The 15,539-nt window shown below is 42.5% G+C and overlaps 1 long non-coding RNA gene across 1 annotated transcript; it reads right to left on the bottom strand.

The window, feature by feature from the left end:
• Window positions 1–301: 301 nt before the first annotated feature.
• Window positions 302–15,454, bottom strand: LOC137243689 (uncharacterized). Its single transcript, XR_010950582.1, has 3 exons — window positions 12,895–15,454; window positions 587–810; window positions 302–532 (listed from the first exon to the last, which is right to left on the bottom strand). It is a non-coding gene; the product is annotated as an uncharacterized lncRNA (long non-coding RNA).
• Between the last annotated feature and the right edge of the window lie 85 nt (window positions 15,455–15,539).

Raw genomic sequence — 15,539 nt, 5'->3', positions numbered from 1 at the left:
CCATATTGAACAGCCTGTCAGGCAGTTGACAGATAAGACACTTTGTCATCATTCACAATGGCCTAGTCCATAGTGTAACACTATGGCCTAGTCCACTGCCTTCCACTCTATTCACAACATAACCTCAAAATAAGCTGCCAAACTATCAGCCCTATTCTGCATTTCGACTTGGATTGGAATTTTTTCGATTTGGCAATTTTGGTATTCTGTGTTCCAATCTCTTTCGATCCAACTTCGAATCCTTCGATTTTTTGTATTCTGCATTTCGATCGTAGTTCCGTTTTTCTAAGTTGCAAATTAGTTGGCGGAAAAATATTTTCTTTTTATTTTTTTATTAATTTATAACAGAATTTTAACAAAAATGTAAGTAAAACTTGTTAAGAAACGTAGAAGGCTTGATGATGATTGTTTTTTATATGTTTCCAGGTCAAAAACAACATGTCGATTTCGAAGTCCTTGGACGTATTTGCCCCGCAAAAGTATCGAACACATACTTGAAAGCATCCTTGTTAAGTCGAGAGTCTTTTTGAACCTAAATAAGAGAATAAGTCTTTAAACTTTACCACTTTTAAGTTCAATTTCTTACAATTCGTCACTCATCTCAAATGGATTACACAAATGTCGCAATATTTGCCTTTCCATTCTCGTCTGGCCATTTTCGTATGCGTTGCTTTCCAACTCCACAAATATGCCGCGGCTATTGATTCCATTATAATAGACAGCTATAATTTGTGTCTGTTCGTTGGGTCCAGTTATATACCAAAGCAAGCTGCCGGCGTAGAGGAAGGTGAAGCGAAAACGTAAACAATCCTTGCGGAAGGAATAAATAAACCTTTATAAAGTATTTTAGGCCAGTGCAATGAAATTAGCATCCTTAAAATTCAGAAAATGTTAACTATATTCGTGCAGGAATCCGTTTTAACAAAACTTGGTGGCAACGGCAGGGAATTGGCCAAAAGAACGACAAAAACACACTTACAATTGTTATGGTTGCGCATTTACAAGGGAGCAGTAAGGAAGGCGGTCGGCATGATGTGTTGGTGCACAGTGGCTAGTCATTGTCGGCTGGGGCGGGTCCTTGCCAACCTTACTGTTCCTGCGCCATAAGCAGAAAAATGTTCCTATCATGCCTATCAAAACGAGCAGCTGTCAAATTCAAAAAAACCTGGCAGAAGCGCAGAGACCGACTCAAAACGCTTATCAATACAAAATAAAACAACATCCGGCTGAACCGGATGTCACGGACAGACCGTTAACATTCCAAAAATTTAAATTCAAATTCAAAAAAAAAAACTGACGCAAAAAAGTACTACCGAACCGGACATGGCCGGTTACTAACGCTGAAAATCAAATTAAAAAAAAACCGCTGAAAAACCAAACAATAACAAAAAAGCTGGAAAAATTAAAAATAAAAAAGAAAAGGGCCGAATATACATAGGGGGCGCCGCGGGTGGTGTTGCGACGCCCGGTGCTTTACCCACCCTCAAAATCCATGGCCACCGACGCACCTAAAATTTCGGTGGCCCCTTACCTGTATACCTTAGGTGCCCTCTAAAAGAAAGGAGACCTCAGCATTCCCATTTACAATTTAGATTTATTGACGGTTCATACTAATTAATAACTTATGCATTAAATTTTTAGGATTCTATCGAGAATTTCTAATTATTCCGAATTACATTTACATCGCATACAATTATTCGGATTCAACTCCTTATATGTCTTACAGCCTAGTGGTTTCGTATATAGTGTAGAAAATATTTTGAATGTACTAAATATCTTTTGGTTTTTAATTACTAGTGCAATTACATTAAATTCATTTTTATGTATTTCATTTAATTTGGGGAATTCTTCCTCTTCTTCCCTTTTTTTTTGTGCAAGGGTTCATTCGCGACGTTATTTGAAAATACAAAAAAAAACGTCTGAAACGAGTTTATTGTTCCGGGTTCAAAAGGACATCGCTCCCCAACCCCTGTTGCATCTAGGTTATAACTCTCGCAGAAAGGCCTATGTCGCTAATGTGTAATGCATTACCCATTTACATGGCTTTCGCAGGTAAGTATAAAAAAAAATTTATGGTTCCGAGTGACACATTCAAATATGTAAGGTATTATATATATACTAGTGACACTATTCTGTAACTCGACTGGAATAAAATTATCTGCAGAACTCACACTTTCATAATTTTGGTTTTCTATTTCTTGACTGTATTGACCTTTCACAAGCTTTACAGAACAATGGTTCTTATTCGCAAGATTGCAGAACGGGTTTTACATTGCACTTATCCGACGGGTCAACAGAGTTAAGAGCACCAAAGTGTCCGAATGCATATACCGTACGTTCGAATCGAGTTACAGAAAGGGGTCTTTAGGTTCATTAAGCGTGCTTGGAATGAATTACAAAAATTGGAAACGATAATCTGTAAGTGACGAATTTTATCACTTCACATAGATACATAATACAATTTCACCGAGTTGGAACGGACTCACCCAGTTTCAAACGTTGTTGTTGTAGTTGGTGTTGGTACTGTTGTTGTTGCTGTTGCTGCTGCTGAACCTGCTGCTGCTGAGTGTGCGTATATTGCTCAGATGTTGTTGGCTGGCGTTGATGAGGTGTGATTATCGTGCCATTAGGTAGAATGTTATAGGGCAATGCTTGACCATTGGACACCACCCAATATTTGCTCAGCTCGTTTAGATGATGGTTTTGCGTTTGTTGTTGCAATTGTAATTGTTGCAATTGTTGTGTATCATTAATATGTTGCTGTGGTGAATGGCGCTGTGTTTGTTGATATGTCACTCTAGGAGTGGTACGTCTGGCGTCTTGGCATATGACGGTGCCGGGGTCACTGGATATGGTTGGTGCTATTGCAGTTGGTGTGGATGGAAATGACACCGCTAAGCCAACACCACTATTGCTAAGTTGAGGAACCGTGTATATTACGTGGCAATCGTTGGGAATATTCCAACATTCCCGCGCTCCTCGCATACGCGGAGAAGGCAACGCCGATGCCTTCCAATTACTATTTATTAGTATTCACGATGTTCGGGAATTTAGCACGTCCTGAGAGTAGGTTAAAACGGTTTCAACGTGGCCACCGGCTAGCTTACTTCGTTTTTAATTGAATTCACTCATTTCGGAGACAATTTTCGGGTTAAAACGTTAAAATGTAAACTTCCCGTATGTAGCTCCTTAGCCTTTCAAAATTTGGCTATGTATATAAGCACGGCTTTGAGGAATTCCGAAAATACGATGAACATATGTAGAGGAGTGTTTTACGATTGCTATAAACCGCCCAAATTTTGATGGTGAACTATCTGTATTTGAGAACGCGCTCGTCAGTTCCACCAACTATATGTGGATGCACTTAAGTATCCTGTAATTTTTCACTTGACCACTTTTTGGTCACGAGGGTTGTGTGCTCTACCGCTTCAGACCGCCAGCAAAAAGGAAAAGGAAGTTTTTTCTTCCTCGGAAACTCGTGGTGGTTTTTTCTTCCTTTTTTTTTTCTTTTTTTCCGTCTTCTAGTGATGGCCGGTCTGTCTGTTCCCTTCTTTTTCGATATTTTTCATCGCAACCCTTTCCACATCGCTAGGTGTGTTCCCGTGAACACGCTCCCAAGTGGGTCGTAGCCGTAGACCGTAGCAGCAGACCGTAACAAACCTGCTTCGCTTTGAAGACCTGACGATGAAGCGAACAGGGAACCGGATCATCTGTGGGAAGCTATTGCCAGGGATCTCCGATGACAAGCAACGTGGGGCACGACTCACCCCTGAGATAAGAGTCTCAAAGTCCTACTACGAAGCTAGCCGGGCAACATGGGTCCATCAAAAAAAGTTAAGTCAAATTTGGGAATTAATTCTGTTTCCTAGTTTAAAAGGGCTTTGCGGCAATTAGACATTTGTTATGGAGAACTCGTCAAAACTCCGAAAGGTTTTAGTGGTTATCGCCCCCACAAAAGGCAAGACAAAAAAAAATTTTCGTAGACATTTTGGTAAAGGAGAACTCGTCCAAACTCCGAAAGGCTAGTCCGACCTAAGCGTGGACTGCCAGGGTGTTCACGGTCCTCGGTGAGTACGCGTGTGAACAACCTATGAGGTCAGTGCTCGGGGAGAATACTGGGCGAGATGTCCCCGACCGCCAAAACGCCCAGACAAAAAAAAGGTCCAATTGGTGGGTGTATAAAAAAAATCAAATTGTAAATTGGCAAAAGAAACGTTTTCTAGTTCATTGCGGGCGAATGTCCGACGCGTGAAAGCGACCTATCAATTTCCCGTTTAGGTCCTCGAGATCATACAATGCGTTACCTATTTTTCGAAGCACGCGACACTTCAGGTATTTGGGTAGGAATTTGGCATTAATGCCCTGTTTAAAATTACTTAAGGCAAAGTTTCTCCGGAAAACTTCCTGACCTTCCTTATAGTTGACGTGTCTAGAGCGCTTGTTATAGGTGGTTACTCCCCTATCTTTGGCCTGATCTAAATTTCTGCGGATCTGCTCACGAATATTAGTCAACTTGTCAGCTCGGCTTACTACCGTAACCTGGTCTTCTCGAAGGCTGCCGAGTTCCCCTAAAATGTTGTACGTTGAGGCATGTTGGACCATGTTTTGGCCATATAACGCAAAGTATGGAGAACACTGAATCGCTGTATGAAAATCACTTCTCAAAACTGATAAAATCTCGGGTATATGCTTATCCCAATCAGTATGGTCAGGTTTATCTTTTAGGAAAATCCTAATCTTAGAAACAATTTCTCTGTTGACGCGTTCGGATGCGTTCGCTTGGGGAGAATATAGCCCCGTCCTCACGTGCGTCACCCCGTAGTTTGCAAAAAATTGGTTCATTTCCTTCGAGATAAACTGTTTACCATTGTCACTGTGAATAAACTCGGGGACCCCTACAGCCGGAAAAATTTCTGAAGCGAAGTAATTTATAACGTTAACAGTGGTAGCTCTCTGCATGGGCTTTAGCCAAACGTATTTTGAAAAATGGTCTAGTACTATGAAAAGAAATTGATTTCGCCGCTTAGATCTCGGATACGGCCCTAGAAAGTCGCAATACAACCGCTGAAATGGCCTTTCGGATTCAAAGGCACTCCCTATAGGTGGTCTCGACTGCTGATTGGTGGGTTTTACCGTTTTGCAGGTGTCACAACGCTGGACGTAGTCCCTGACGTCCTTAGCCTGCTGCGGCCAGAAGTACTTCTGCCTAACACGTTCTAAGGTTTTCAGCCATCCGCCATGGTAACTCCGGTTAGCGTCATGTGCTAATCTCACTGCTTCCTCAGTCAACCCTTTTGGCAACCATAAACGCCACAGCGAGTCTTCTTCCCCTTCCATCCCCTTACGAAACTTAACTCTTTTGAAAATTACACCGTCCACCACTCGTAAATCCGGAAGTGATTCCTCGTTTTCGGTGACGGTCCGAATTAAGTCTAAATACTCCTTGCTGGCGAATTCGGGAGAGACTAAGTCTATTTCTCCGGGTGTGGTAGTGAAAGTTAACTCGTCAACGTCAAAACGCGACAGCGCGTCTGGTACTACATTCAGGGTGCCCTTACGATGTTCCATTCTAAAATCGTATCTTTGCAGTAAGAGTGACCATCTCGCCAACCTCCCGCTCAAGTCCTTTTGTGTCATCAACCACTTGAGACTGGAGTGGTCCGTAATAATCCGAAAAGGTAATCCTTCGACATAGGGTCGGAAACGCTTCACGCTAATTATGGCTGCAAGACATTCCAGCTCGGTTACTGTATAATTGCGTTGAGCATTATTCAGCTTTTTCGACACGAATGCGATTGGATGCTCAGCGCCATCATCATCGACCTGAAACAATACTCCGCCAACACCTATTTTGGAAGCGTCACATTGTATCACGAATTCCCTTGAAAAGTCTGGTTGGGCCAAAACAGGGGCGGAACTCAAAGCTACTTTTAGTTTTTCGAACGCCTCTATAGCTTCAGGAGTGAGTTTAAACGGGCCTGCTGACTTGCGGAGACAGTCGGTCAAGGGACCTGCCAAGTCAGCAAAATTGGTAATAAATGCTCGGTACCAATTCGCCATGCCCACAAACCTACGCACTTGCCGAGGGGATTTAGGGATCGGGAAGTTTTGTATTGCTTCTACTTTTCCCGGATCCACTTTCAGACACCCGCTGCCTATCAAATACCCTAAGTAGCGTATTTCTTTCTGACAAAATTTACTTTTTTCCACATTTATTGTCAGACCTGCATCTCTCAAACAGTTCGCCACTTCCGCTAGCAATTTTAGATGATCCTCAAAATTAGTGCTACATACCATCAGATCGTCCAGGTAGACAAAGACGTTCTCTCGCAGACGCGAAGGGATCGCCTTGTCCATCAGCCTACTCATAGTCTGCGGTCCATTGCACAGACCAAATGGCATCACCTTGAAGTGGTACAGAGGCCTCCCCGGAACTGCGAATGCTGTTTTTTCCTTCGAGGACTCTGTCAATTTGATCTGGAAGAACGCGTCTTTCAGATCAATGCCACTAATAAAATGCGTATCTTTCAGTCTGCTCAATAAGCCGTTGATATGAGGCAGGGGGTACGAATCCTTCTTAGTCACCGCGTTGACCTTTCTCGAATCTATGCACAGCCTGACTTTGCCTGGTTTCCGGACCAGTACTACAGGACTACACCACGGGGAGTTGGATTCTTCTATAACTCCTAACTGTAGTAACCTGTCTAGTTCTCTAAAAGCTTCGGCTTGCCTCGGCGGCGAAAGAGGAAAATGCTTGCTTTTTATAGGCACAGCATCACCGGTGTCGATGTGATGCTCCACTAATTTAGTTTGCCCTAGGCCTAACTTCTCGTACGAAGGAAACGTCTCGATGACTTTTCGCAATTCTGATTTCTGTTCTGGTGACAATTCATGGAGGTTAAGTTCCTCTTCCTTTTCAAGCCTAGTCTCTAAACACTCTACGCTCGGGAATATTTCGGGAGCTAACGCAAATGCTCTCCAAAAATCTACCCCGAAGTATGCTTCTTGGAGCAATGAGGGAACAAGGTAAAAACGAATAATCTTTGTGGTATTTTTAAAAGTGACCGGTAGAGATACTGAGCCTAAAATTTTTTGCTTGTTGCCGCCTGCGGTATATACGAACGCATGTAAGGGCTGATATTCGAAGCCGTTACCCTTTAGGAATTCTAATCCATTCTTCCCTAAGATGGAGACGTTGGCTCCCGAGTCCAACAACCCTACAAGAAAACTATTTTTAATTTTAGCCTTTACTAAAGGCCTTTCGTCCTCTGTAAGCGTTAACGTGGTGGCTTGCAGCAGTCTACGCTCCTGTACTCTCCGGTGGTATCTCTTCCTACACTTCAAAATATTGTCCGATACCGGATATTGGTCAAAAATGGTATGTCTCATTTGTTCATACCTATCCTCCCTTTCTTTTAGGGTTGGGAAAAGTTGCGTTTGGCACGCGACATCCCTATGCTGGCGTCGCAGGATTTTGATTTGCTCGCCCATCGTGGAAGAGGACGTTCGACTCTCGGATTCAGAACTATTCGAATCGTCAGTACTATCGGGGAAGGTTATTATTACAGTCGAGGGTTCTTCTGCCAGGGTACTACTGCACCTCGGAAGCTCACCACCTCCATGCAGAGATTCGCCCTCTGGTTCAGCGCACGGGACGACGCCTCGAGCACTGGCTGATGTGGGAGCTATGAAGCCGAACGAGGTTCCCCCATCTTCTCGCTCGGGTACTGGTTTCCCTGCCTGCGATGGTCCCTAGGGCATTTAGGAGTGAATACACCCTTATACCCACATTTAAAACAAAAAGGACTTTTTATGGGTTCCTCGCAATATATATAGGAGTGCCCCATTCCCTGGCAATTCCAGCACTGGATTCCTGAGTAGTCCGGTCTTCTGCTGCGTCTATATTCCAGCGCCTCTATCTGGGGATCTATCTCGCCGTCCTCGCCTTCCATCTTCATGTCCGGGGTTGTCACGCGTGCCTCGCTTACATGCCGTCCTGAGTAATTGGCTCCCAGCAGCTTGCTCTCTTTCAGCACTTGTTCACCTCGGCGTGCTACATCGCGCAGATCATGGAGGTTCCTTACGTCCGCATTAAAAAGCATTAGCTTAAGGCTACTGTTGACGTTCCTTTTTATTATGTCAATCAGTAGAAGCTCTGACATCGGCTCCCTTAAGCGCGCGTTCAAGGAGATTATGTCCGCGTGAAACACGTCATAACACTCACTTGCCTTTTGCTTGCGCATGGAGATCTCCATCATGATCTCGTGGTCCGTTTTCAAGGTGCCAAACTCTCTTTTTAAGGAGTAGCACAAAAAGGCATATGTCGCATTTGGGTTTTGTTTTGTGAACAGCCAGTACCATTCTTCGGCTCGTCCCGAAAGGAATAGGTGGAAACTGGCCATTATTTGTTCGTCAGGGCATTGTGTGCGCTCACGCAAGGTGTTTAATTTGAAGAGGAAATCGCTTACACTCCCAGTGCCGTCGAATGCGATTTTCCACTCCTGCGGTTTTACTGTTATGCTGCTTGGAGTCGGGTACATTGGCGGTACTACCGATGGCAATGGGTTACGGTCCATCCTGCTTGCGTTCCTGTGTTGCTGGTGTGCTTGCTGCGTGGATTCGAGAGCGGCGTTGAGCTGGGCCATGTTGGCTCTAATTGAGCCCATCTCTCTCCGCATTTCCTCCTGCGAAGCCTGGAACAGTTGGTGTAGCACGTCCACCCACGAGCCTCCACGAGTGGCTTCGTCCTGCATTCCTAGGAGGTTCGCCTGATCGCTGGTAGCGTCCCCAAAATTTCCAACCTCTTGATTTGGTGGTAAGGCACCCGCTCCATCTGGTGCATAGTTCGACACATTGGTCATTATCCCCGAGATGTTGTGTGTGTTTAGCAGCGATGCATTTAAATTGCTGGTGCTTACAGGTATGTCCAGTTTGTCGCGGTCGTCGTTCGGGCCCGAGCCTATATGAGTCCCCGCGGGATTTCCGTAGGATCCTCCTACTGGGGTATGCACCACCAAAGGACGCCTTGCTTTCGAAAAAGCCCCCCTATTAGCACCGCCCCGGTTTTGGTTTCCCCGGAACCCTCCCGCACTCCCGAACGGAGTATTTCGCCCCGGTTGGCCGAACGATTGCTCGCGTGACATAATCAAAAATAATTATATAAAAAAAATGTAGCTCGTTACGTAGTAGTTAGAAAAAACTTTTGCCGCGTAGCGCAGTTAGGGGTCAACAAAAAAAAATCAGAATTCCCCCTTTTACCTTATATTTTAGGCGATGCCTTGAGAAAAAAAAATGTGCATATAAAAATTACGCGAGGAGTTGAGAAAACTTGGTAGCAATTGTAATGGGAACGCTGACATCCCATTCCCAGAAGGCACCTGGGCTACAGGTCGAGAAAAAAAAATTTACTACAAACACATTCATACTTGGCCCTAGTGCTCCCAACCGCAGTGCGAGGGGGTCTTAAGGTCCCCCTACGAGACTGGTCTGAGGCCACTAGGGTCACTCCAGGCACACACGGGTTGGTCTCAACACGCCCAGCCGCAACGCAGGGGCAGTCTCCAGGGGCTTGCCCCTGGGACTGGTTGGGGGTGTTGAGGCCTCCCGTTCATTTTTACTGGGCACCCCTCCTGCCTCCGCCGCAATGGGTGGAGCGGTTTCGGAACCGCTCCCCCAGTCTGGTGGGACAGGAAGGAGTGCCACTCTGAATCCCAGCTCAACCCATCACCATCCAGGTGGTATTCCAAGCTACCACCTGGGACGTGGGATGAGCTGGGGTCCTCACTACATGCGCACACACATTCACCCTGGACAACACAAATTCGGCTAATAAACAAAAAAACTACTTTACAAAAAAAAATTAAACCCAATTAGCGGACAAAATTATTCCAAAGCCGACTAACGGACAACTTCCGGTAACTAAAATCCCACTTACAAAAAAAATCAAGTGCGTTTAGCACTACCTCACTGGGTGAAATACAAAAGTTCGGAGGACAAGACGTTCAGTCCGTGGCTCCTTCCGCTACTGCCCCCAATGACCAGCCCGGACAACCTGATCCGTCTAACCATCCCACCGCAACGTAGGTGGCAGCTCTGTGGCTGCTCACTCGGACTGGTGGGATGGTCAACCTCACAGGTTGACCCGACTGACCCTCGCGGTCAGCGCTTCAGGCGCCACGTTGGGCGCCATCTGTTATGGTTGCGCATTTACAAGGGAGCAGTAAGGAAGGCGGTCGGCATGATGTGTTGGTGCACAGTGGCTAGTCATTGTCGGCTGGGGCGGGTCCTTGCCAACCTTACTGTTCCTGCGCCATAAGCAGAAAAATGTTCCTATCATGCCTATCAAAACGAGCAGCTGTCAAATTCAAAAAAACCTGGCAGAAGCGCAGAGACCGACTCAAAACGCTTATCAATACAAAATAAAACAACATCCGGCTGAACCGGATGTCACGGACAGACCGTTAACATTCCAAAAATTTAAATTCAAATTCAAAAAAAAAACTGACGCAAAAAAGTACTACCGAACCGGACATGGCCGGTTACTAACGCTGAAAATCAAATTAAAAAAAAAACCGCTGAAAAACCAAACAATAACAAAAAAGCTGGAAAAATTAAAAATAAAAAAGAAAAGGGCCGAATATACATAGGGGGCGCCGCGGGTGGTGTTGCGACGCCCGGTGCTTTACCCACCCTCAAAATCCATGGCCACCGACGCACCTAAAATTTCGGTGGCCCCTTACCTGTATACCTTAGGTGCCCTCTAAAAGAAAGGAGACCTCAGCATTCCCATTTACAATTTAGATTTATTGACAGTTCATACTAATTAATAACTTATGCATTAAATTTTTAGGATTCTATCGAGAATTTCTAAGTTTCACATGTGATGCTAGAGTTTACGTTTATTCCGAATTACATTTACATCGCATACAATTATTCGGATTCAACTCCTTATATGTCTTACAGCCTAGTGGTTTCGTATATAGTGTAGAAAATATTTTGAATGTACTAAATATCTTTTGGTTTTTAATTACTAGTGCAATTACATTAAATTCATTTTTATGTATTTCATTTAATTTGGGGAATTCTTCCTCTTCTTCCCTTTTTTTTTGTGCAAGGGTTCATTCGCGACGTTATTTGAAAATACAAAAAAAAACGTCTGAAACGAGTTTATTGTTCCGGGTTCAAAAGGACATCGCTCCCCAACCCCTGTTGCATCTAGGTTATAACTCTCGCAGAAAGGCCTATGTCGCTAATGTGTAATGCATTACCCATTTACATGGCTTTCGCAGGTAAGTATAAAAAAAAATTTATGGTTCCGAGTGACACATTCAAATATGTAAGGTATTATATATATACTAGTGACACTATTCTGTAACTCGACTGGAATAAAATTATCTGCAGAACTCACACTTTCATAATTTTGGTTTTCTATTTCTTGACTGTATTGACCTTTCACAAGCTTTACAGAACAATGGTTCTTATTCGCAAGATTGCAGAACGGGTTTTACATTGCACTTATCCGACGGGTCAACAGAGTTAAGAGCACCAAAGTGTCCGAATGCATATACCGTACGTTCGAATCGAGTTACAGAAAGGGGTCTTTAGGTTCATTAAGCGTGCTTGGAATGAATTACAAAAATTGGAAACGATAATCTGTAAGTGACGAATTTTATCACTTCACATAGATACATAATACAATTTCACCGAGTTGGAACGGACTCACCCAGTTTCAAACGTTGTTGTTGTAGTTGGTGTTGGTACTGTTGTTGTTGCTGTTGCTGCTGCTGAACCTGCTGCTGCTGAGTGTGCGTATATTGCTCAGATGTTGTTGGCTGGCGTTGATGAGGTGTGATTATCGTGCCATTAGGTAGAATGTTATAGGGCAATGCTTGACCATTGGACACCACCCAATATTTGCTCAGCTCGTTTAGATGATGGTTTTGCGTTTGTTGTTGCAATTGTAATTGTTGCAATTGTTGTGTATCATTAATATGTTGCTGTGGTGAATGGCGCTGTGTTTGTTGATATGTCACTCTAGGAGTGGTACGTCTGGCGTCTTGGCATATGACGGTGCCGGGGTCACTGGATATGGTTGGTGCTATTGCAGTTGGTGTGGATGGAAATGACACCGCTAAGCCAACACCACTATTGCTAAGTTGAGGAACCGTGTATATTACGTGGCAGTCGTTGGGAATATTCCAACATTCCCGCGCTCCTCGCATACGCGGAGAAGGCAACGCCGATGCCTTCCAATTACTATTTATTAGTATTCACGATGTTCGGGAATTTAGCACGTCCTGAGAGTAGGTTAAAACGGTTTCAACGTGGCCACCGGCTAGCTTACTTCGTTTTTAATTGAATTCACTCATTTCGGAGACAATTTTCGGGTTAAAACGTTAAAATGTAAACTTCCCGTATGTAGCTCCTTAGCCTTTCAAAATTTGGCTATGTATATAAGCACGGCTTTGAGGAATTCCGAAAATACGATGAACATATGTAGAGGAGTGTTTTACGATTGCTATAAACCGCCCAAATTTTGATGGTGAACTATCTGTATTTGAGAACGCGCTCGTCAGTTCCACCAACTATATGTGGATGCACTTAAGTATCCTGTAATTTTTCACTTGACCACTTTTTGGTCACGAGGGTTGTGTGCTCTACCGCTTCAGACCGCCAGCAAAAAGGAAAAGGAAGTTTTTTCTTCCTCGGAAACTCGTGGTGGTTTTTTCTTCCTTTTTTTTTTCTTTTTTTCCGTCTTCTAGTGATGGCCGGTCTGTCTGTTCCCTTCTTTTTCGATATTTTTCATCGCAACCCTTTCCACATCGCTAGGTGTGTTCCCGTGAACACGCTCCCAAGTGGGTCGTAGCCGTAGACCGTAGCAGCAGACCGTAACACAATTATGAAAGCATTTCACTCAAAAAAATATAACACTGCGGCAATATATTCTATTTTTGTACAAAATGGCGTGGATAATAAAATATAAACGTTTTTCAGTGTTTTTTACAAATTTGCTTTAATTTATTTTGTTCCAATGTTCACACATTCCGTACCAACAGATGATTTCGAAAAGTCATTTGCTCTTTCTCTTCTCTTTATGATCCCGTCGTAATGCAGAATACCAAACTTCGATTCATGGTTCAACTATATACAGGTTGGCTCATCTGTAAAGCAACAAAACATGTCTGTTCAAATTGTCAAAATCTGTGTATTGGTGTTGGTGCGAATGGTATGGAATGGAAACATAAAACTTAGCATTTTTTGTATGTGTAAGTAAAATGTTGCCAATGTGTTGGTTTCATTTTGAGTTTGCCATCTCCTTTTGACAATCCCTTCGACCATGCAATGACATAAATAAAATCAGCTGATGAGATGAGCCAACCTGTACATAATTGAACCATGCTTCGATTATAGCGGAGCGGAGAACGGGAACGTAATCGAAATGCAGAATAGGGGTGTATATAGTAAACAATGCTTAGACCACACCATGGTACAACAACCAGGTAATAGCATCAGAGTTACATTTTACATGTTTTTTCATTCGAAGCTGGTCATAAAATGTCAAACTTTGTTTATGATTACATTTTTTATTTACTTTTGATGTGAAAATTTCAGACCCCGTATACTCTGAAGCATTGTGAATGAAACTAATGCCCCTATTACCGTTTACAACTCAACTCTGGTTGGGTTGAAATTTCGCAATTTGGTATTACAGATTACAACTCAACCTGTCAAAAAAAATTTCGGTTGAGTTGTCTAGTCTTACAACTTTTTGTGGCATTGCCGTTTACAACCTTGTGTTGGTGTAGTTGTCAAAGACGTCAAAATTTTACAACTGCTTACTAGCAGTTGTCTCATGCAATTTTGCAGTTGTTTTGAAAAAATTTTACGTTTTAGAAGACGGTTCACCACCTAATTTTTTACAAAAATGTTCAAAGTTGGTATCAAAAGACACGTTTCGACCTCCGATTTAAGAATCCGAAAACAAAAATTGTAATTCTTTGCGACAGCATGACACTGGTAATACGCGTCCAAAAATATTGAGAGAGGTGTCAAAACACGCGAATTAATCTCGAGAACAATAATCCGGTGGCAAAGATACATTTTATCTCTGTCTGGAGATATTTTCAGTTGAAGTTGGCGATTTTCATGTGGTTGTTGTAATGTTGTTGTCTTTTTTCGGTTTTTGTTTAATATCTTTTGAACGAGTTAAAATTTTTATTTTCTGCCTTTGGATTATTAATACTGTTGTCAAGACGCATCGTTTAATACCTCTCTCGATATTTTTGGACACGTATTAGTGTCATGCTGTCGTAAAAAATTACCACAAAAATTAAAAATTTTATTTCTAATAAAATCTAATTTCATGTGGTTGTTGTATTTTGCCAGATTTTTTGTACACAGTAATGCAGAAAGGTGTTGGACCCAACCAGAGTTATTTTTACGAATCGCGGCCAAAGGCCGCCAACGCAAAAAGATGTTCTGTGCAAAAAAACTGTGGAACGGGCCTCATATTTCGGACCCTCTTGGGCCATTTTGTGGGTCTTTGTAAATATCTTTCGAAAGAAATAAAATTTTTAATTTCCGCTTTCGAATCCTAAAAACGGATATGGAAACCCGTCTTTTGATACCACCTTTGATAAGACTTAGATGGTGCACGGGCTTATAAAACGTTACAAAAAAAAAGCAAACAATTTAAAGCCGGTAGTTAAACCTTTTCTAATCAAACAATAATCACCAATTTTGTACAAACAACGTTTAAACGAATTACATTGAATAACTTTTTGACTTTATGTAGCGACATTCCATAGTTGGACGAGGCTGGCCGCAGTTCGGATGCAGTCAAAGTAGGTGAAATTATGCGAGTCCCATTGATACTTATCACTACTCCTGGGAATCCTGTTTGAGTAAAATACAATTTTTTCTGTTTGGGTTTTAATCTACTTCGCACAAATACGCTCCTCAATAATATCTAAAACCAGTCCAACACCAAAATCATAATTTTAAAATACGAACGCGTATGCGGAAATGGTCCTTAATTTTGTTTAGTACTGAGTAAAATGCTTCCTTTCAAATCTGCAAAATAACTTCATATGAAACTCATTATTTGTCACTTAAACATTTTCTTACTTGGTGCTTGGTAGTTCCAAGGGATTGGAATGATCACGCGAATGTTTTCCGTATTCGCGACATGTCAGTCACCAACATTTTTGTCATTATAAAATAGATTTCATATAATATTAATAAAAAAATCACATTTGAAAATGCTTAAATTTCTGCCACAAATTGATCAGCCGTTTATTTATCTGTCAAATCATCACATTCTGAAGTTGGCAACTCAATTCAATTTCAACTGAAATAAGTTGTAATTCGTAATACCAAACAGGAGTTGAGTTGTCTTAAAGTTGAGTTGTTTTAATTACAACCCAACTAAGTTGAGTTGTAAACGGTAATAGGGGCATAAAGCCCCCATTACTGATACTTAGCATAGACTTGACTTGACTTGGCGTAAACTTGGCAACTTAGACACGATTATACTCCAC

The sequence above is a fragment of the Eurosta solidaginis genome, chromosome 3, assembly GCF_040869045.1.
Source record: "Eurosta solidaginis isolate ZX-2024a chromosome 3, ASM4086904v1, whole genome shotgun sequence".
NCBI lineage: Eukaryota > Metazoa > Arthropoda > Insecta > Diptera > Tephritidae > Eurosta > Eurosta solidaginis.
The sequence above is the reverse complement of the archived record's forward strand: the minus strand, read 5'-3'. Positions and strand labels throughout refer to the sequence as shown.